Source organism: Lemur catta, chromosome 7 (assembly GCF_020740605.2).
Source record: "Lemur catta isolate mLemCat1 chromosome 7, mLemCat1.pri, whole genome shotgun sequence".
In the NCBI taxonomy this organism is placed as follows: domain Eukaryota; kingdom Metazoa; phylum Chordata; class Mammalia; order Primates; family Lemuridae; genus Lemur; species Lemur catta.
This window is the reverse complement of record NC_059134.1, coordinates 70,869,799-70,893,256: the sequence shown is the minus strand read 5'-3', so window position 1 is coordinate 70,893,256 and position 23,458 is coordinate 70,869,799. Positions and strand designations below refer to the sequence as shown.

The 23,458-nt window shown below is 33.8% G+C and overlaps 1 protein-coding gene and 1 long non-coding RNA gene across 3 annotated transcripts in view; both read left to right on the top strand.

Moving 5' to 3' along the window:
• The window catches only part of SOX6 (SRY-box transcription factor 6), a 383,942-nt gene that overhangs the window by 77,825 nt on the left and 282,659 nt on the right, over window positions 1–23,458 (top strand). The gene's annotated exons all lie outside the window — the stretch shown is intronic.
• On the top strand, window positions 10,887–20,342 carry LOC123642480. 2 transcript variants are annotated; one of them, XR_006736465.1, is made up of 3 exons: window positions 10,887–10,901; window positions 19,211–19,323; window positions 20,284–20,342. It is a non-coding gene; the product is annotated as an uncharacterized LOC123642480 (long non-coding RNA). The 2 variants fall into 2 exon arrangements; XR_006736464.1 differs by lacking the exon at window positions 10,887–10,901 and adding an exon at window positions 15,227–15,242.

Below are 23,458 nucleotides of genomic sequence, written 5' to 3'. Positions count from 1 at the left end.
TAATTATAGAAAGATGGTTTAACAATATTCTTAATTTTCATAACTAATAAAGTAATAATGGGTTAGCAAAATGTACAGTTTTGGGTGTATACATGATTTTACAATTGATGTTTAGTTTGAAATTTCTTTACGTAATCTCCAAATTCATACTTTCTTTGTTGTGGTCTTTGATCAATGATAATAAAATCAATTCCATAATAATGAATCATATTTTTCAAAAATGACAAATAGACTTTGAAAAACTGCCCAGGATCAAGTGTTCTTATTATGGAAGTGTGTTTTTCTAACCTGTGGTCTTTAGCTGGAATGGTTTCCATATCTATTTTTGGACTTTATAAGTACATGAGACATTCGGAGATAATGGTATAGATCATTTTTAAGAATTAGATTTTATCATAAAGCAAATAACTCTTATAATTATTATTATTATTATTTTTTTTTTTGAGACAGAGTCTCGCTTTGTTGCCCGGGCTAGAGTGAGTGCCGTGGCGTCAGCCTAGCTCACAGCAACCTCAAACTCCTGGGCTTAAACGATCCCAGTGCCTCAGCCTCCAGAGTAGCTGGGACTACAAACATGCGCCACCGTGCCCGGCTAATTTTTTCTATATATATTTTTATTTGTCCAGATAATTTATTTCTATTTTTTTAGTTGAAATGGGGTCTCGCTCAGGCTGGTCTCGAACTCCTGACCTCGAGCAATCCACCCGCCTCGGCCTCCCAGAGGGCTAGGATTACAGGCGTGAGCCACCGCACCCGGCCTCTTATAATTATTTTTAAAACAATGTATGGTACTTAACATTACAAATTTAAACATTTTATCTAGCATTGAATAAGGTTTATTAATACTGCGATGTCTAGAGATGAATGTTTTTGGTGAGTTGCATTTGTTGTTGCCACTTCCCGCAATCTGTTTTCTTTCTTAAAATATTACTACACTGAAACAATTGATTGAAAACATTCTCTAAGTAAATGAACATATTAGTGATGAATTTTCACAATCGAAACATATTTCTGCATTAAAATTTGAATTACAGAAGTTTTTGTTCTGGAAAACTAATATCTAGAATAGCAGCCATTTTATAATAAGGGTGTCAAGAAACAGTAATAGCTGGTCAATTTGGTAGAATTACTTTTCATATTCAAGAAAATCTTGTATTAATCTCCACTTCAAAATCATTTTATATGTAATGTTTTAATAATTAAACTTGTAAACCTTTTAAAAATAAACTTTATCTTGATTCCAGAATATTTACCAGTTTACTGATGAGAAGTAAAACAAATGAATATCTGTACATCTTCCCAATAAAGACTGGCAGGCATGGTTTCATTATCCTCTTATCAAAAACAGATACTTTATTATCCTTTTATAAAATTCTGTAGAAGAGTTATTTGGTTGTTTCTCCTCACCTCAGTGGAAGTGATAGATATGAGGTATTTTATTTGGGTTTCATGGCTTTATATCATGTTGCAAAATAAATATATAAAAATATCCCTGATAAATTATTAATTGAGATTCATGAGATAAGGCCTCCTAAATTATTTTTTTATTGTGTATTATTGTATGTCCTGCATTTCTAAGTCTATAGTGTCCTTTTTAGTATTCAGTAATAATATATAATAACTTATGTATATATTATAACTTATATATACATTATATGTAGTATATTATAACTTGCATGTATATTGATGTTTATATTTGTGTGGGCATATAACTTAGGGAAAATATGTGTGATAATACCATGATTTTTTGGAATCCGGAGATAGGGATAGGAATTTGTGGTGTTATATCACCTTGGAAAAGTCACTTCTCTGGACCTTTTATATATTGGGATGTTATTACCTAGTTGACACCATTAAACAACATATTAAATGGAGGTTAAATAAGATAAAATATTGAACTCACTTGTCTGACTTAAGTACTATATTAACAGATATTAATATGGAATTTGTGTGTTTTATAGTCACCATAGGGTCTATTAAATATGTATGATATTAATGAGTGAGAACCAATAAAGTTTTACTAGGTTTGGAGACTTTGTTTCCATCACTTCCATTATTTCCGAAGGCTTTGATTTTGTCTGAGAAACACAGTAGGAAAAATGACATATATCTATCTCTATATGTATGTAATATATATAAATACATGTGTATTATGTGTGTATTTGTGAAGATTGCCCTATCTTGTAGGAAAAGGCCACTCATATTTTTGATACCAGTGATTCATGTGTCTTCATTCAAATCTGCAGATAAATAAACATACAAAAGCTTCTTTGGTATCTCAGTTCTAGTCTCTGTTACATGGAGACAGAGAACATGCAGGCAAGGTAGCAATGGAGTACAGATATACAACTGAAAGCAATTTGAAAAGTTATGACTTGTGAACATTTGAAACCTTGTGTCCAATCTTTTTTTACAAGGGATTTATTCTGTTGGTATTAAAGTTTTTAGACTTTACTTCCAATACTTGGAAAACTTCTTTGGAAGGTCAGATACCGAGTGAATAAAAGAGCTGTCTTTATGTAACTCTTGTGTGGCTGCAAGGAATTTTACCTTCTTTCTGCTATTCTTCTTTGTTGAGAGCTGACTCTTTCAGAATGTAGAGGTGATTTAAATCAATAATAATTGAACTAATCTGGTGCAATTCTAGACTATATTTTGTTCTTACCAAAAATGGGTTTGATTTCTATCAATATGTAGTGTTTGCATGACGGAGGACAGTTAAGGAAAAGGAATTTATTGATATAGTACGTTATTTATGTTATTACAATCTCTCTTATAAGCAATTAAGAATATATGCATGTTGTATCTTTATACACATAACCATACAACATGGACACCTCTCCTTGTTTTTAAAAATGTATATCCAGTACATAAAGAATTCAGCTGTATACACGATTCATGATTCCCTTTAACAACTCATGTGATCAGTCATTTGGTGAGAAAGTAGCTCATGGTCTAAAGGGAAACACAACAATTTCATGTAGATTGTGTTTTAAGCGAGTCATTGTTTCGTTTGGAAAATGTGAAATCGGTGAATGGGCCCATTCTCTTTGTAGAGGATTACAATAACACACGGAAGCTTATGAGTGCCTCTGACAGATGTGTTGGCGGTTTGCCACAAAGTGAAGGGTGCGGCCCTGACTGACAACTTGCAATTATATTATGATGAATGGTTCTGATGTGTGTTCAAGAGAAAACCACTTTCTAGAAAGTGAAAGTCATACATACGGTTTCTATAAAAAATCAGCTCAAATAAAGTATTATAACTTTCTATTTTATTTTAGCCTTTGGTGGGCTAACCAATTTGAGTGCTCCTCCTTTCACAAAGGTCTGTTTTTGATAAATGATCCAAATTTTTGAGGGGAAAATGAATTTGATATCATTTTTTGGTATCAAAATTACTTTATCTGTATTTTTGACAAGACTGACATACATCTCCAAGGAAATCTGTAACTCTTACACAAACACTTAAAACATGTACACACATGTTCACGGTATGGCCAGTGAGACTGTTGAAGTCAAGCATTCAGAAAGAAACTGCCCTTTTTGATCAAGTCACTTCTTGATAGGTTTGGTTGTTTGTTTTAACATTGAAAGACTTAGTATTCAAACAACATGGGTAGACCAAAGCTTTGGGTCATTTTGAAATTGTCTTCACCCTTTTAATTTATCCTAAGAAAAATCTGAGTATGGCATCAAAATGTAGGTTTTTCAAGAGTTAGTATGCCTTATCGGTATAGAATTTCATTACTCAGTGATGAAGCTATAATGTATAAAATACGTATTAACTAAACTGGCACTTTAATCTTCATGAATTAAGAAAAAGTTGACTGATTTTCAAAGAATAAATTAAAAAAATGTGAAATTAGGTTTGGGATGTATTTTATTGCACAATACTTAAATTGTGCAATTTGTAACTACCTTTCATCATATAGGCATTGCATATCTTATTTAAAATACTGTTATTTTGGAAATATAAGTTTTTATATTTAATTCTCTGAGGCATCCAAGGCATGATATTTTTGAACTTAGTCAAGGAGCCCCATTAAAAATATTTAATAAGCAACATTGTAATTATGAAGATGCAATTCAAATACATGCTGTAACATTTAGCATATAAAGGAATATAACCAAACTCTTCAGAAATTATCATATAAAAATAAAGCATGAAATAGTATGATTTTCAAAATATAGTCTAAAAACAGGAGGAAGAAGTATTATTGATTTACTCCATATTTCTCAAAATTTATTATATTATTTTGGCTTGCATAAGTTAAAATAAGGTCACATAAATGTTTGAAATAATCCAAAAACAAGTTTCTTAGGAATTTGAATGACTTTAGATCTCAGTTTTGCAGTATCCAGTTTTTGTCCTTTAGACTTGTTTTTCTCTAATTCTCTTTGTAACATTTAGGGTGTGTCCACTGTAGCATTTCAATAGTGGGGCATTTTCATTGTTACTGAAATAAATTAAGTCTTTCATAGTAAAAGAATGACAATGTAGAAACCATAGCATTCTAGTGCAAGAATCAGGAGTATTGAAATTTCACTGTAGATAGAACTTATAAGAGGAAAAAAGGACATTCACATAAGCTTTTGAATGTTTTGGCTCAGTTCACATTAGTCTTCCTGTGCTTTCTTTTCTCTCCATGGAATTGACTCATCATTTACCATTCAAACCTATACATTTAAGAACAAGAAGGTGAAGTCTTAGTCCACTGGTGTTTTCTTTTGAGTTTCCATTTTTGGAGCCCTCTGCATTTTCTTTACCCCATTAGATCTAAATCTGTATTCTAGCCTCATTTGATAATCTATAAGAATTTGCTTTGCTGTCATTTAGGGCTCGAGTCCTTATTGATAAAGTGATCTGCAGTTTTTATCTTTAGCCATATTCAAGTCAGTGAAAAGATGTTATTTTCATCTTCAGGTTTTCAGGTTTTCTTTCACCATCTAATTTATCTAACCACCCCCCATCCCTTTTTTTTCACCCTAAACTTGATGTTAGTGCTCTGGGGTCCCAAATCTCTGTTCTTGATTTAGTTTTTACCTGGAAGAGGAACATTCACCAGCCATTTGCAGATGCAAGTTAAGGCCTGTTGGAAAGCTTGGCATCTAAGCTATGAGCTCTGAATAATATTTTCTAGTGTATAGTTTTGATCAGATGAAGTATGTGTTTGTGGGAAGAAAGTAGATTGTATTGTTTTATGTTTGTACCATAGGTCATAATTACTGTACTATTTAGAGGATAATAAACTCATTAGGCAATTATGTCTTGTTGAGGTATTTGAAACATTATTTGTTTTTAACTTGAAAGCTCTCAGGTAGGTAATAATTAGGTTTCATTTAGGATCTTTTATTTAAATGGAAGTTACCCGGAATAAACTGCATATTTTCTTTGCTTAAAAACATTTTTTTTTGACTCTTTGGCATTTAGCTAGGCTAAACAGTAGTAGAAAAAGAGGGAAGTCCATTTTTCCTCTTTAAATAGTTGAGATGAAATGACTGAAAATTTCATATGATTTGGATAAAATTTACCTGGACTCTTCACTGTTCATACTATCACTGATTTTTTTTTTTTTTTTTGGCTGTGACAGTTATCTGGTACTTTATATGATACCAGGCACTGGCTAATTGCTTTTTATACATGATTTTATTTAGCATTCACAATAACCCTATGATATAGATACTATTCCTACTTTGCACATGTTACAATTGTCTTAACCAAGGCCACAAAGTTAATAATTGGCAGAACCTTAATTTGGAACCATGTTGAGTAACTCCAAACACAAGGTGATTAACTATCTTGCTACACAGCTATAAGGAAAATTGGCTGCAAAGTGAGATTGTATATCTTCCTTCACCCAGCAGAGGAGGAAAGGAAAATAAATGAATATGGGATTTTATTTCTTCATTCCTGATCCAAAGAAAGTTTGGAGCCTTTGCAGCATCTATAGGCTGAGGGATAAATTAATGTAGGTAGCCTGTGAAGAGGATTTACCTTTTGTTAAGTACTTGTGGAAGATGCCAGACTTTATTAAGCAGTGCAGTTTTTCCTTTTTGGTTCTAACAACGTCTTTGTAAGAGGAGCTGATCAGCATAGTATAGTTGTCATAGTCAGCTTGGGCTGCCATAACAAAATACCATACACTGGGTAGCTTAAACAATAAAAATGTATTTTTCACAGTTCTGGACACTAGGAAGTCCAAGATCCGGTGTTGGCAGATTTGGTTTCTTGTGAGCAGCCTCTTCCCAGCTCACAGATGGCTGTCTTCTCCCTGCATCTTCACATCCTCACATGATAGAGTGGGCTGGCACTGCGAGGGACAAGAGGTAGTTCTCTGGTATCTCTTCTTATAAGGGCATTAATCCCATCATACAGTCCCATGATCCCATCTAAACCTAATTACCTCCCAAGGGCCCTGTTTCTACAAACTATCACATTAGGGGATAGAGCTTCAACTTATGAATTTTGGGGGACATAGTTCAGTTCATAGTGCACAGTCCTCTTGTGCCCCTTTAGGTCCTTTGCTTTAGAGCAAGGATTCTTAGGTGACGGTGATTAACATGTAGCTTCTCCCACTAAAGTGTTGTTTGTTGCTAGGCATGGTAAACATTTATGTCTTAGATTAAGCTATTTTTTTAAAAGATAACTGCACATAAAAAGATAAGTGTTTTTCAAATGTTATCTCATTTAATTTTTGCAGCAAATGGGGAAATTGTCGCTCAGTTATACTTCACGTGGTATAATTATTATGTAGCAAAACTTGCATCGTTTGGGAATGTTTTAAGCTGCAAGTATCAATAATAAAAGTAAACAAATGAAATACTGGGCACACTGTAGATTAAAGAAATAGGTATTTAATTTTTTCACATAACAAGAAGTCTGGGAGGTCAGTGATTTATGGTATTGGTACAGGAGGTTAACTATGTTAGGACTTGATCTACATTCCTGCATATCTTCTGGCCTTCCCTTTATCATTGTAAGATGGCCACAGTAGTCCCACATTCTAAAAGAGGGAGCAGAAGATGGTGCATGATAGAGCATTATTCCATTGATACCTCTTCTTCTGGAGGGGGTGGGTAGGGTAACAAAGTAAAAACAGTCTTTTCCAGAAGTCTCACAGCAGGCTTTCTCCTGTGTCTCATTGTCTAGAACTAGGTCATATGGGCAATGATGCTAGATGTGGAGACTAGTAATGCAAATGTTTTGCTTTTCCAGCTCCTGTAGTGGAAAGCAGTTGAGGCAGAAGGGGATTATGAGGGGCTTTTAGATTGCCAACCATCAGAGTCTCTTACAAGGCTACAATTATAGCTTAAGTCTTTTGATTTAATTTTGCTACTTCTCTGGCAGAGCCTCTAACTTTGCTGAGGGAGGATTTGCACATATTTTTGAAAATCTGAGAAGTCACATTTTTGTATCCTTTTAGACAGAATTTTGAGTGACATTTATGGAAAATAGTAGAAATAAACTTGGTAAACATCAACTTAGTAGCTAAGAGCATAGGTTCTGGACTCAGACTTTCTGGGTTAATATCCTATTTCTACTGTATATTAGCTGTCTGACCTTGAGGAATTTTCTTAACTTCTCCGGCCTCATCCCATAGACTGTTAAATATTAATGCAATTCATATATTTATAGTGCTTAATTCAATGTTTAGCATGTTATACTGTCATATCTAGTACTCAAAAACTGTTAGTAATTATTACCACCATGGGTAGAAAGAGAGCAAATGTCTCCAGGAAGACTATAAATAGTCATGAAGTACAATATGAATCTATTTATATTTTTGACCATTTGTAAGACAGTGTCTAAGATGGTATTTACTGCATGCTCTGAGGAAAGCTAAGACAGAACTTGAAATGATTTCAAGTGATAAGAAAAACTATATAAATTTTCAAAGAAAATGAAAAACATATTTGGTTTCTCTGTATAAGTTGCTACCCCAATTCCAACTCTATTGCTATCTCTGGCTACCCTTTCTGAAATGTCCCATTCTTTAAAATTACGCTTGCTTCTTTCCCTTCATCAAACAGGCCCTTTTTACAAGTGATCTTAAGTGATAGGAGGAAAAAGATTTGATTAAAATATTTGATGAAAATAATTCACAATAAGATGTTAATAACCAATTGGCTTAACTCCCCAAAGGAAAAGGTGTTTTGTTCTAAAGATGAGCTTATAAATTTCAAAGAATCCTTACTGTGTGTAATACATAAGGAAGATTTAAGGAAATGTATTATAAAAAATTTTGAGCATAAAAAAGTAGAAAGAATGATGTAATGAACTCTCATATACCCATTTCTTAGATTCCAGAATTTCTATTTTTTATTCTAGATTTCTATTTTTTATTTTCATACTTTTCTGCATTGATTTCTTCCTCAAAATGATATATATTTTTCATAAAGATTCTGCCACTCTGTATTCATTAGTCTTTTATTCCTTAACCTTTTATTTTTTTCTAAAGTAATAGGGAGATTTAAAAACTAAGACATAGCTTTCCAATCCCCCTTGTCTAGACTACTTGCACACCATTATACTTCCATGCCATGATAGTGTGGTAATTTGTCTCTAAGAGCTGAAGCGTCTAATAATTGATTTGGGGGCAATAACTTAGTTGAGATTTTTGTCTACTGTCCACGAGTTAGCTGTCTGAAAATACTTTAGGATAAACAAGTCTGGTGTGCTAAGGATTAATTTCAGTTTTGGGCAGTATGATGAATACAGCCTCTTTAATCTTTTTTTTTTCTAATTTAACAAATTCAGAAAAGTGCAAAGAAAGGAATAATCATTTATATCCTTATCACCCAAAATTAAGCATGGTTAATATCCTGGCATATTTGCTTTAGTTTGTGTTTAAAGAAAAATAATTCTGTTGTTTTTATGAAAAATATATATCATTTTGAGGAAGAAATCAATGCAGAAAAGTATGAAAATAAAAAATAGAAAAATTTATACCACCACCTAGAAACTACCATCATTAATATTAGATATATATCATTCTTATACATTTATACAAATAGAAGGATGAGTGGGTGGGCAGGCATATGGATGGATGGACAAATGGAATGGCTTTTGTAAAAATGGGGTCATGCTATAGATGCTATTATAAATAGAAATTAATATATTTTATTTTACTTTAATAGAAAAAAGAAACTAAAGGAGTTGCTGAATCCCAAATAAATGTTTATTTTTAGCATTGGAGATAATATTTGCTAAAAGATTCCCCTAAGGTCTAAAAATGGGGAGGAGAGACATTATAAAAAATTAAGAGGTTTTCTCATTATGTTTAGCATTTAAAAGCTACATATTTATTTTTAAAAGAAGCAGTTGGCTTCCTGCTTTGAAAGATAAGGGCATGATACACTCTAATACTTTTTCCCAAATCTATTCCCTACTTTTCATTTTTTATTTGTTATTTTACTTTTGCATTGCTTAGGTTTATATCATTTACGTTCTTTTTTGTTTCTATAATTCCCATAGATGTTTAATGTTTATTCTATATGAATGCAGTTGTTACTACTAGTTCTTTTACCACAGCTTCTCTTTTTCTCATTGTATTTCACTTTCTTAATTGGTTGAATTTCATTATTGAGAAGAACTCCCCACCCCTTCCTTCAGAAGGGTTTAGGTGTACAATATTCTCAAAATTCTATCATGTTTGAGTCTACCTGTCTTTCATCTTATATGTGAATGACAATTTTCTTTAGCATTATATTCTTCGTCATGCTCGCTTTCTTCCAGGATTTTTATACATATTTCCTCTTTGTTTCTTGTTTTGTTTTTCTATTTGAAAGTCTGAGAAAATTATTTATCAGGGGTGAGAAGATAGTGAGGTATATGTAGCTTGTATTTTGGGGCTAAGCTGTCTCTTCTGAAATTTTGTTATTTGTTTTATATAATAGTTTAGTCTGCTTAATTGTGAGTGGGATCAGAGTCGACCATTCATTCAGAAGGATACTTTTTGTATCATTCACCAAATTTATTGTGTAGACCTAGAATCTTCACATCTGTCATACAGAAAGAATGCTGTTATTCACTTTTCCTATATTATCTGTTTCTTCCTAGTTTGCTTTTCTACTATACTTCAGGCTGAAGAAGAAAAAGATAAAACTTGCTCAGTTTGCTTCTCTACAGATTTGGGAGTATTAATGACAATTATTTGCATTTTGTTGACTCACCCATATCATCTCTGTTTCCTTCCTTGGTTGCCAGTTTTTAAGGTTTATTACATTCAGTTGTTTTGATTTTCGTGTTTGGTTGTTGTTGCTGAATTTTTTAATGAATTTAATTATGTTATTTATTAATTGAGGATGAATTGTGAGCTAGTTTTGATATGCCTTCATAATCAGAAATCTTGCCTCTTTAATTCTTGGAAAATTATAATCCAATACATCTACATAACATTTTCAGATACCATTTTGACTTAAACCATAAGAAGGCATTTGATCACTAAGTTGTAGGCTAGCTTCTCCTTCTCCTTCTCTTTCTCCTTCTCCTTCTCCTCCTTCTTCTCCTTCTTCTTCCCTTTCTCTTTAGAGACAAGGTTTTGCTCTGTCACCCAGGTTGGAACACAGTGGTGTGATCATAGCACACTATAGCCTCAAACTCCTGGGCTCAATCAATCCTCCCTCCTCAGCCTCTCAAGTAGCTAGGACTACAGGTGCACTCCACCACACTTAGCTAATTTTAAAATATTTTTGTAGAGATGAGATATTGCTATGTTTTCCAGGCTGGTCTCAAACTCCTAGCCTCAAGCACTTCTCCCACCTTGGCCTCCCAAAGTGCTAGGATTACACCACAGAATACTATTTGGTGATAAAAATGAATGAAATTTTGTCATTTGCAGCAACAAGGATGGAACTGAAGGACATTATGTTAAATGAAATGAACCAGGAACATAAAGGTAAACTCTGCATGTTCTCATTCATATATAGAAGCTAAGAAAAACTGATCCTTTAGAAGTAAAAAGTAGGACAGAGGATACTAGAGGCTGTGAATGGTAGGGGAAAGGGAGGGACAGGAAGAGATTTGTTAAAGTATATAAAACTATAGCTAGATAGGAGGAATAAGTTCTAGTGGTCCACACTCTAGGATGACTATAGTTAACAATAATATATGGTTTCAAATAGCTAGAAGGAGGATATTGAATGTTACCAATATAAAGAAATTATAAATGTTTGAGATGATAGATATGCTCTTTGTTACTTTTCTGACTTTTTTTGATTATTTTTTATAATTCCACTTATCTATTTTGTTGGCTCATTAGTTATGATTTTCTGTTATATTATCTTAGTGTTTATATTGGAGTTTAATAGTATACATCTTTAACTTATTCTGTCTTCAAGAGATTTCATACTATTCACACTATAGTACAAGAACGTTACAACAGTATACTTCCATTTCTTTTCTAGATTTTCTTATTGTTGTCATATAATACATTCAAATTCTACTTATAAGTCCTACAATACATTGATATTCTTTTTTCTCTAAATAGTAAATTGTCTTTGAATACTATTTAAATAATGAGAAAAAAATTAAATATACACCCACGTAATTGCTATTTATGGTGCTCTTCATTCCTTTGTATAGATCTAGATCCCCCAGTATCATTTTTTTATGCTTGAGAGATTTCTTTTAATATTTTGTATAGACCTGCTAGTGATGAATTCTATCACCTTTTATATATATAATTTTTTTTAAATTTTGTCTTTGTGTTCCAAAGATATTGTTGCTGGATATAGAATTCTAGGTAGAGAGTTCTATTTTTTTCTATTAGTACTTTAAAAATGTTGCACAATTGTCTTCTGGCTTATATTATTTTCAATGAGGAAATAGCTGTCACCTGATTTTAGTTCTTATGTACATAATATGTTTTTTGAGGGGGCTGCTTTTCAGGTTTTTCTCCTTGATTCACTGGTTTGAAGCAGTTTAGTTATGATGTATCTTGGTGTAATTTTCTTCATATTTCTTTTACTTAGAGTTTATTGGCCTTCTTGAATCTGTAGGTGTATAGTTTTCATCAAATTTGGAAAAATTTCGGGCATTATATTTTTAATATTTTTTCTCTTTTTCTCCTCTTATATATGGAGACTCTAATTATATATATTAGGCTGCCTGAAGTTGTCTTACAGCTCACTGATGCTCTGTTTATTGCCTTTTTCATCTCTTTGTTTCATTTTAGGTAGTTTCTGTTGCTCTATCAACAAGATTACTAATTTTTCTCCTGCAAGGTTTAATTGGCCTTTAATCGCATCCAGTATATTTTTCATTTCAAACGTTTTGGTTTTCATCTTTAGAAGTTTGTTTAAAATTTTTTTGTTTATATATGTCTCCTGTCTTCATTTAACATTTTCAATCTTTCAAACATGAAATATTATTCTAATAACTCTTTTAATGTCTTTGTTAATTTTAATATCTGCGTATTGTTAGTTCAGTTTCAATTGATTGCTTTTTCTCCTCATTGGGGTCATAGTTTCCTGCTTCTTTGCATGCCTGGTATTTTTTGTTATTGTTGTATTCTAGATGTAGTGACATTTACCTTGTTGGATATTCCTATAAATATTATTAGGCTTTGTTCCAGGATGCTCTTAAGTTACTTGGAAACAGTTTGATCTTTTAGGGTCTTGTTCTTAAGCTTTGTGATGTAGAATAAGATAGCATTTTTCTAGTATAGTACTAATTTTACCCCACAATTAAGGCAAAACCCTTCTGAGTTCTCTGTGTGATACCCCACGAACTATGACACTTTCTACTTTGGCTAGTGAAGATAACATCTATTCCCAGGCCTTTATGAGATACTGGTATTGTTCCCTCTAAACCTTTCAGATAGCTCTTTTTCTGGCTTCATGTAGTTTTCTCACATGTGTGTGCCAATCAGTACTCAGCAGAACATTCAATGGGGCCCCTCTGCAGATCTCTGGATTTCTCTCTTTGTGCAGCTACCCCTTTAGAGAATGCTATCTTTTGTGTGGAAAGAAGAGGAAATTAGAAAACATACACTTAGCTATTCAGTTGTGCAGAAAGACACAGAGGAAGGATAAACCAGAAACTATTGAGACTGGTCTCCTAGAAATGATGGGTGAAAATGGAAAGGAAAGATGGAGTTGGTGTGAGCAGGGTAGAATGGATGGGATGGGGGGTGGCACTTCTCTGATGATTTTTTTGTATAGTTGTAACTTTTAGAACAATATTACTGTTTTTTATACTAAATATGCAACAAACATGAATGAAAAAGTAAAATGGAAACAAACAGAAACAGAAGTTTAACTATATTTCATATGGCATAACCATACTTAAAGTGTGTAGTGGTGGGTGTGTGGGTGGAACTAAGCTATGTAACTTTAGACCAGTGTTTTAACTATATATTCTAAGTCTAAAGAATAAAAGCACTAAAAAATGTACTCTAGAGTGAGGGATAGAGAAAAAGAGAGAGAATATGAATGATAATATAAGTGTGAACTGTTAACATTTGAGGACTCTGAATGAAGTATATACAAGAATTCTCTGTACTATTTTTCTATGTTTTTGTACATTTGAAATTAAAAAAAAGACACTTTGACCATACATGTTTATATGCAAAATACCTTTTACTGATGAACAGCTGAACAGCATTTTCCCAGTTACCAATAATTCTGTTCTGATATTCTGAAATTACTGAAAGTGCCAAGTACCCACTGGCAGTTACTTGAATATTTTAAGGAAATAAATATATAAACTCCTGAGTGTTACAGATCATCCCTTCCTCCATATCTGATGAATAGCTTACTTGAAGGTATATCAAGGATTCTCCTCAGTGGCTCACAATAATTCCTCACAAAAGTTTAAAATGGTGGCCGGGCACAGTGCCTCACGCCTGTAATCCTAGCACTCTGGGAGGCTGAGGCGGGTGGATCGCTCGAGGTCAGGAGTTCGAGACCAGCCTGAGCAAGAGCAAGACCCTGTAGATTCAGGTAGACCTACCATTCGATCCAGCAATCCCATTATTTGGCATCTACCCAGAAGAACAAAAGTCATTCTATAACAAAGACACCTGTACCCGAATGTTTATAGCAGCACAATTCACAATTGCAAAGATGTGGAAACAACCCAAATGCCCATCAATCCACGAATGGATTAGTAAACTGTGGTATATGTATACCATGGAGTATTACTCAGCTATAAGAAATAACGGTGATACGACATCTCTTTGGTTCTCCTGGAGAGAATTGGAACCCATTATATTAAGTGATGTATCCAAAGAATGGAAGAACAAGCATCACATGTACTCACCAGAAAATTGGTTTCCCTGATCATCACCTAAATGCACATCGGGGAAGGGTACCAATTGGATATCAGACTGAGGTGTGGGGTGGGGGGAGGGGACGGGTGTATGCCTACATGATGAGTGCGTTGCGCACCATCTGGGGAATGGTCATGCTTGAAGGTGCTGACTTGGGGAGGTAGGGGGTGGGGGCAGGGGATGGAGGTTTGACTACATGGTGAGTGCCAGGCGCATTGTCTGGTGAATGGACACATTGAGGCTTTGACTCAGGTGGATGGGCAGGACATGGACAATGTATATAACCTGAACTTATGTACCCCCATGATGAGCTGAAATAAAAAAAAAAGAAGTTATATGGACATCTAAAAATATATATATATATATATAAAAATATTAGCCGGGCATGGTGGCACATGCCTGTAGTCCCAGCTACTCGGGAGGCTGAGGCAGAAGGATTGCTTGAGCCCAGGAGTTTGAGGTTGCTGTGAGCTAGGCTGACGCCACGGCACTCTAGCCAGGGTGACAGAGGAAGACTCTGTCTCAAAAAAAAGAAAAAAAAAAAGAAAAAAAAGTTTAAAATGGGAGGCATAGAATGCTTTCCCTTTCTATGGTACAAATTGAAACTATAATAAGCTGAATATAATTATTCTTGGAAATTTTGTTTTGGTCAGGAATGCAATAAGAGTGATTAAGACTCAGTATTGTGATAGAGAAGAAGTTATATCTAGGAGAACTCTAGGGGTCCTTGGGAAACCATAAATTAGGATGAAATCAAGGCTATTGTTCTTTATCATTTTAACTACTTTTGGAGGCTCTTTTAAGTTTAGAGCTCATCACTGTCATTGTTAGTATTAATATTTTTATTACTGTTGTTATCCTTGATGGAAGCCACTTGAAATAAACTACCTGATTATCAAAATGCTTAGTTTGCCTTCAAATGTTTACATTTTGAATTTTGAGAACATCTTACAAAGACTGAAGCAGGTAAGTTTGAGGGAGAAAAATCAACCGTCTCTGTATAACTTGACCAGACTTGTGTGAGTTTTGACAATAGAGTTAAGTGAAGAGTTAGCAACTAATTGAAATGGTGGGTTTTCTAGGTATGGAACTGTCACATAGACCATGGAATCTTCTTTCTCAGAAGCCAATTATTTTTCCATTCAAGATTCTTATATCAAACTCAGGAAAGACCTAAGAATTCTCTGCACTTAGATCCAAATGCATCATTGATCTGACCCTAGGATGTTAGCACAGTTTTTGTTCCTGTGATGAGTCACAGGGCAGTTTATTTTAATAAAGGCAATTCCTGTGTATTTCAAGAATCTACACGGTAAATAGAATTTCATGTGCAAAAATCACTGTGTTACCTAGCCAGGATACTCTAAAGATCACACAGCTACAGATACTATCATCCTTGTGACATTTATTGGTATGGTATGCAGCTCTCTTCTTTAAATGTTACACTTTTGTTTGTGGCTATAGCTAATAATTTACAGAACTTGCTTTCTGGGACATTGTCTCTTTTAAAGAGTACACTGTTAGACTGGCTTCACGACTTTTGTTTGTTCAGCAATATCACATTTCAGCTTCAGCTATCCTAAGAGTATTTTCTGCCCATCGTGATGATGATTGTCTTCCTTACTTTAGTTCAGTATCAGAACTGTGTTTATATACATTACTATTTTTTTCCTGTATGCATTCAAACCAGTAAACGTACATACTCTTTGAATAATGAGGACTGAATGATTTTTAGGATTACATTGTTGATATGCTTGTCTTGCCATTTAGTGGTAAGAAATTGTTAAGAACCCAGATTTGACGCTCATAGAGAGCCAACACTCATAGACAACATATAACACTATCAGCTTCCTATATAGTTCATAGGTGGATTCCCTTTGACACTACTGTTGTCAAATTTGAATAAAAGATTAAGAGGCACATGCAGTTCATCTTCAAGCTGTGCAGGGAGCTTTTGAAAGAGCCTGTGTGTTCTACATAATTAAGAGAACTGGTCAGCATTAGAAATTTTCACAGAATAATACTTAGTTGAGAATTTATTATCATTTTTCCTGTTCCCTCTCAAAATACTAAGGAAGGAGAACATCCTTAGAGCTCAGTCTTGCTTTCTATGGCTACAACATTTTTCCTTTTAAAAAGCATAATTTTAGCTTTTATTCTCTTTTCTCTCAAAATCTGTGTTAAAAATGAAGCCAGGTTAAAATTGACACAAATTTGTGTGCAGGTAGAAGTTTCCAAAATCCTGGTGGTTACTTAATTTACTGCCTTAATTCTGAGAGAAATGATTCTTCTAAAGACTAATGGCCTGACTCAGACTGCTTTGAATTTATATGCTATCATTCAACTGTAGGTCATTTTTTTCAAATAAAAGGAAGCACTCAGTTATTAAGAAACACTACACAAAAATCCAGAGTTGAGAGTGTACTTCAGAAGAATGATTTCCTGGTGGGGTAGGTGGGTTTACAAAGTGTCCTGCATCTGCCACCTTAAATTGCATCTTCACCTAGTGTTTTTTTACTTGAATCTCTGCTACTACCAGTACACTGAGCATTAGGGCTATGTGACTTGCTATGAAATGTTTTCTTTGGTGCCCTTATCATAGCCAAGGCATGATGATATATCAAAAATAATCTGAAATCTATGGCAGAACAAAAGGTAAATAATTACAGAAAGTAAACAAGGTGTTAAAATTAAGTGTACAAAATATTATTTGCTTGTTTTAAGGATCCCAGTAAGATTTACTGCACTCTAAATCTTATCATTCATTCTTTTCACTGATTCCACATATTTTTGTCTAGTATCTACCATGTGCCAGTGGTTTTGCCAGACACTAAGGATGTAATAGTGAAAAAGACAGATGAATTTCTTGGCCTCATAGAGCTTGTAGTCTGATAGAGAGGCTTGATGGTGAAGTAATTATAATAAAGTATGATGAAAGTCATGGTTTAGGTAGTATAATATTTCAATGGACTCTATTGAAGGTATTCTTGAGGAAATGACTTTTAAATTGTAACTGAATAAATAGGAATTAGTTGGATAAAAGGGAGTAGTGGAATGTGTCAGGCAGAGAGAAAAGCAGCATGTGTAAAGGTCACAGACAAGAGAGAAATTAGCAGGTAGCAGCTGGTGCTTTGGAGAAACTGTAAGAATTCTAGGCCAGCGTGGTGGCTCAAGCCTGTAATCCTAGCAATCTGGGAGGGGTACGCAGGAGGATTGCTTGAGGCCAGGTGTTCAAGACCAGCCTGAACAAGAGCGAGAACCCATCACTACAAAAAATAGAAAAAATAGCTGAGTGTAGTGGCATGTGCCTGTAGTACCAGCTACTCAGGAGGCTGAGGGAGGAGAACCACTTGAGCCTAGGAGTTTGAGGTTGCAATGAGCTGTGGTAACACCACCATACTGTAGCCTGGGCAACAGACCAAAACTCTGTCTAAAAAAACAAGAAAGAAAGGAAGGAAGGAAGGAAGGGAGGAAGGGGGGAAGGGAGGAAGGGAGGAAGGGAGGAAGGGAGGAAGGGGAAGGGGAAGGGAAGGGAAGGAAGGAAGGAAGGAAGGAAAGAGAAAAGAATAGAAAAAATTCTACTACAACAAGACTGTACAGAGTAGAAGATAGAGTAGAAGGGAGAGAGTACAGAGTAGAAAGAAGAATGGCTGGTGAGGTAAGTGGGTTCCAGAACATGGGGGACCTTTTAAGCTATATTAAGGAATTTGGACTTTATTCTAAGGATAAATGTTTGAAGGATTTGAAAGCAAAGATTGAAGAAACTTTGTACCTTTCCTTGATTGCTTCATGATAATGGTGACATAGAAGGTGTCATCTTCTGGCCACAGCAGCTAAACAATATGTCCCCTTTTTTGAACTAGGGCAAAGGTTTATTCATTTTCAGACACCTGAGATCTTACAATTTCATTTCTGTTTCTGTTCTGAGAAGCCTAGCTTGTCTATAGCCGAATGTCAGGTGACCTCTTTTTGCCTTAGGCAATAGTTGTGTTCATTGCTGGAGTAGTATGTGGAAACCTGCTAGATTAAACATCTCACCTCAACAGGTGGGGAAGGAGCCTTAGAAAATATTATTTACTTCCATTTCACAATTTAACATATTTCGTGAGACTTGGTGTGAATATAGGATAATAATTCTTTATTTTAAAATTTTGGTCATTGAAATATAACATGCATGTGGTAAAATGCACAATCTTAAATGTACCAGTCACTAAATTTTTATATGTGTATATACTCACGTAACCAAATACATAATAATATATAGAACATTTCTAGCATCCCAGAGGACTCCCTCATTCTCCCTCCGAATCATAACCCCTGAAGGATAGTCACTATTCTCACTCTGTGTCTGTTCTTCTTCTTTTTTTTTTTTGAGACAGAGTCTTGCTCTGTTGCCTGAGCTAGAGTGCTGTGGCATCAGCCTAGCTCACAGCAACTTCAAACTCTGGGCTCAAGTGATCCTCCTGCCTCAGCCTCCTGAGTAGCTGGGACTACAGGTGCATGCCACCATGCTCTGCTAATTTTTTCTATTTTTAGTAGAGATGGGGTCTCACTCTTGCTCAGGCTGGTCTTGAACTCCTGACCTCAAGCAATCTTCTTGCCTTGGCTTCCCAGAGTGCTAGGATTATAGGTGTGAGTCACCGTGCCTGGCCATGTTCTTGAATTTTATATCAATGGAATTATAAAGTATACACTTTGTTGTGTCTGAATTTTTCCACTCAACCTAATGTCTCTGAGAGTAACACTTTTTGTTTCTGGTATTAGTTTGTTCTATTTTGTTATCTATGTCTACTAGTTATCATTGTATCTATGCATGCTATTTAATAACTGTAGATTTGTAATAAATTCATATGATAATCTGCTCTTTTAGTTTTGTCCTTATTCAAAATTTTTTTGACTCTTCATGGTCCTTTATATTTATATATAAATTTTAGAATTATTCGTCAATTTCTTAAAGAAGCTTGCTGGGATTTTAACTGAGATTGCAATGTGTCTATAGATCAATTTGGGGAGCATTTAACCTTAAAAATATCATGACTTCCAATATGTGAGTATAATATATCCCTCCATTTATTCATTTATTTAGGTTTTTAAAAATTTTATTTCAGTAATATTTTGTGGGGGTTTTTCTATGTATGTGTGTAGAGAACCTTTACATTTTGTAGATTTATTATTTCTTCAATAATTCATTTTCTATTTTTTACAAATATATGGAAATAAATATGTTTTTAAGTTGGCCTCATATCCAAGGATCTTGCTAAATATGCTTATTAATTCTAATTATTTATTTTAGGCTTTTACATTTATTTCCATACACATAATCAAATCGTGAATAAGGAATTTTAGTTCTTAATTTCTCCCATATATGCTTTTTAAAATTAATAAACTTAATTTTTATAGCAATTTTAGGTTCACACTAAAATGGAGTGGAAAGTACAGAGTTCCTAAATATCCCCTATCGACTGTACCCCCAACCTACCCCACTATCAACATCTCATACCGGAGTAGTATATTTCTTACAATAGATGAACCTGTGTTGACATCATTATTACCCCAAGTCCGTAGTTTACATTGTGGTTCACTCCTGATGTTGTACATTCTATGGGTTTTGACAAATGTATAATGACATGTATCCACCATTGTAGTATCGTAAAGAATAGCTTCACTGTCCTAACAATCCTCTGTGCTTATTTATACCTCGTTCTCTCCTGACCTCTGGCTACCACAAATTGTTTTATTGTCTTCATTGTTTTGCCTTTTCTGGAACATCATATAGTTTGAAATAATGCAGTGTGTAGCCTTTTCATATTCATATTTCACTTATATGCATTTAAGTTTCTTCCATGTCTTTTAATGGTTGGGTAGCTAATTTATTTTTAGTGTTGAATAATATTCCATTGTCTGGATATAGCACAGTTTATTTATCCACTCACCTGCTGAAGGACATCTTTTGCTTCCAAGTTTGAAAAATTATGAATAAATCTGCTATAATAATATTTGTCTGCAGGTCTTTGTGTGGACCCAAGTTTGAAGTTTATTTGGGAAACTACCAAAGAGCGTGATTGCTGGATTGTGTGACTAGAGAATGTTTAGTTTTGTAATAAAGTGCCAAAGTGTCCTACAGAGTAGCTGTACCATTTCACATTCCCATGAACAATGAATGAGATTTCCTGTTGCTCCACATTCTCACCAGCATTGGTGTTGTCATTGTTTTCAATTTTGTCCATTCTAATAGGTACGTAGTGGTATCTTATTGTTGTTTTAATTTGCAATTCCTTAATGATTATGTCGAACGTCTTTTCATATGCTTAATTTGCCATCAATTATTTCTTTCATGATTTGTGTCTTTGGAATTCTATCTAAAATGTTGATATCCTCAAAATAATTTGCTGGGGTTTTGATTGGGATTGAAATGAATCTACAGATCACGTTGGAAGGAACTGACATCTTGATAGTATTGAGTCTTTTAATCCATAAACCTGAAATATCTCTAATGTATTTAGTTCTTCTTTGATATTTTTCATCAGAGTTTTATAATTTTCCTTATGTAGATTTTGTACATACATTGTTAGATTTATACCTAAATATTACATTTCTTGGTTGCTGATGTAAATGGTAATGTATTTTTCATTTCAAATTCCACTTGTTCAATGCTGATATATAGGAAAATAGTTGACTTTTGTATATTAGCCTTGTATCCTGTAACCTTGGTATAATTGCTTATTAGTCCCAGGAGTTATTTTGGTCAATCCATTTGTGTTTTTTACATAGATGATCATGTCATCTGTGAACGAAGAGAGTTTTATTTTTTCATCCCAATATGTTTTACCCTTTATTTCCTTTTATTGAATTATTGCTTTAGCTAGGACTTCCAGTATGATGTTGAAAAGCAGTGGTGAGAGGGGACATCATTGCCTTTTTTCTGATCTTACTGGGAAAGTTTTGAATTTCTCATCATTAATTATAATGTTATCTCTATGGTTTTTATATGCGTTCTTTATCAAGTTGAGGAAGTTCCCTCTATTCCTAACAGCTGAAAGGTTTTTATCATGAATGGGGTTTGGATTTTGTCAAATGTGTCTGTTGGTATGTGATTTTTCTTTCTTTAGTCTGTTGAGGTGATGGATTATATTAATTGATTTTTGAATGTTAAACCACACTTGCATACCTGACAAATCCCACTTGGTTGTGGTATATAATTGTTTCATACATTGATTCACTTTGGTAATATTTTCTTGAGGATTTTTGCATCTGTATCCAGGAGAGTTATTGGTGTACAGTTTTTTTTTTTAATATCTTTGCTTAGTTTTGGTGTTAGGGTAATGTTGGCCTTATAGAATGAGTTAGAAAGTATTCCCTCTGCTTCTGTCTTCTGAAAGAGATTACAGAGAATTGGTATAATTTCTCCCTGAAAGGTTGGTAGAATTCATCTGGGCCTGGTGCTTTCTGTTTGGAAGGTTATTAAGTATTGATTCATTTTCTTTAATAGATACAGGTCTTTCAGATTGCCTGTTTCCTCCCATGTGAGTTTTGGCACTTTGTGTCTTTCAAGGAATTGGTCCATTTCCATGTTATCAAATTTGCGTGTATAGAGTTGTTAAAAATATTCCTTTATTATCCTATCATTGTCTGTGGGATCTGTTGTGATATCCCTTCCTTAATTTCTGATGTTAGTAGTTTGTCTCTTCTCTTTTTTTTGTTGGTTAGCCTGGCTTCAAGTTTATGTATTTTATTGATCTTTTCCAAAACCAGCTTTTAGTTTTGTTGATTTTCTTTATTGATTTCCTATTTTCAGTTTTGTTGATTTTCTTTTTTGATTTCCTACTTTCAGTTTTGTTGATTTCAGGTCTAGTTTTTATTATTTCTTTTTTTTTCTCTTACTTTGGACTTAATTTGCTCTTCTTTTTCTAGTTTCCTAAAGTGAAGGCTTAGATTATTGATTTTAGATTAATGCTGTAAATTTCCTTCTAGGCACTGTTTTCACTGCATCCCACAAATTTTGGTAAGTTGTATTTTCCTTTTTACTTAGTAAAAAATATTTTTAAAATTTCTCTGGAGATTTCTTCATTGACCCATGGGTTATTTAGAAGTATGTTGTTTAATGTCCATGTATTTTGGGTTTTTCCAGTTATCTTTCTGTTATTGATTTCTAGTTTAATTCCATTATGGTCTGAGAGCAGCCATTGTATGATTTATATTGTTTTAAACTTGTTAATGTATATTTTATAGCCCAGAATGTGGTCTATTTTGGTGAGTTTGAGAAGAATATGTAATCTGCTGTGTTGGATGAAATAGTCTATAGATATCAATTATATTTATATCGTGATGGTGTTGTGTTCAATCATTTTCTTAATGATTTTTCTGCCTGCTGAAGTTGTCCACTTCTTATAGACGAGTGTTAAAATCTCTAACTCTAATAATGGATTCATCTATTTCTTCTGGCAGTTTTTGCCTCATGTATTTTGATTTTTTTCTTATTAGGTGCATACACATTAAGGCTAATTATATCTTTTGGAATATTGGCCCTTGTAACAGTATGTATGTAATACCCCTCTTTATTCCTGGTAAGTTCCCTTGCTCTGAAGTCTGCTCTGTCTGAAATTACTATAGCTACTCCCACTTTTTTTTTTTGATGTGATAGCACAGTGTATCTTTCTCCATTCCTTTACTTTAATCTATATGTGTCTTTATATGTAAAGTATTTCTTTTAGGTAACATGTAACTAGGCCTTTTTTTATGTACTCTGACAATCTCTGTCTTTTAATGCTTATATTTAGACTCTTGACATTTATGATTATTGATACAGCTGGGATAATATCTACCATATTTAGTACTGTGTTCTATTTTTTGCCCTATTGTTTGTTCCTATTTTTGCTTCCCAAACTTTTACTGTATATTGTGGTATTGATCAAGCATTTTATATTATTCCATTTTCTCTCCTTTCTTAGCATATCAGTTCTATTTCTTTTTTCACTTTTTAAGTGGTTGGCCTAGAATTTGCAATATACATTTACAATTAATACCGGTCCACTTTTATTATTTTTGTTTTATTTTTTATTTCATAATATTAAGGGGGCATAAGTGTTTTTGTTACATGGATGAATTGAATAATGCTGAAGTCAGGGCTTTTAATGTGCCCCTGACTAGAGTAGTGTATAATGTACCCAATAGGTACATTTTTA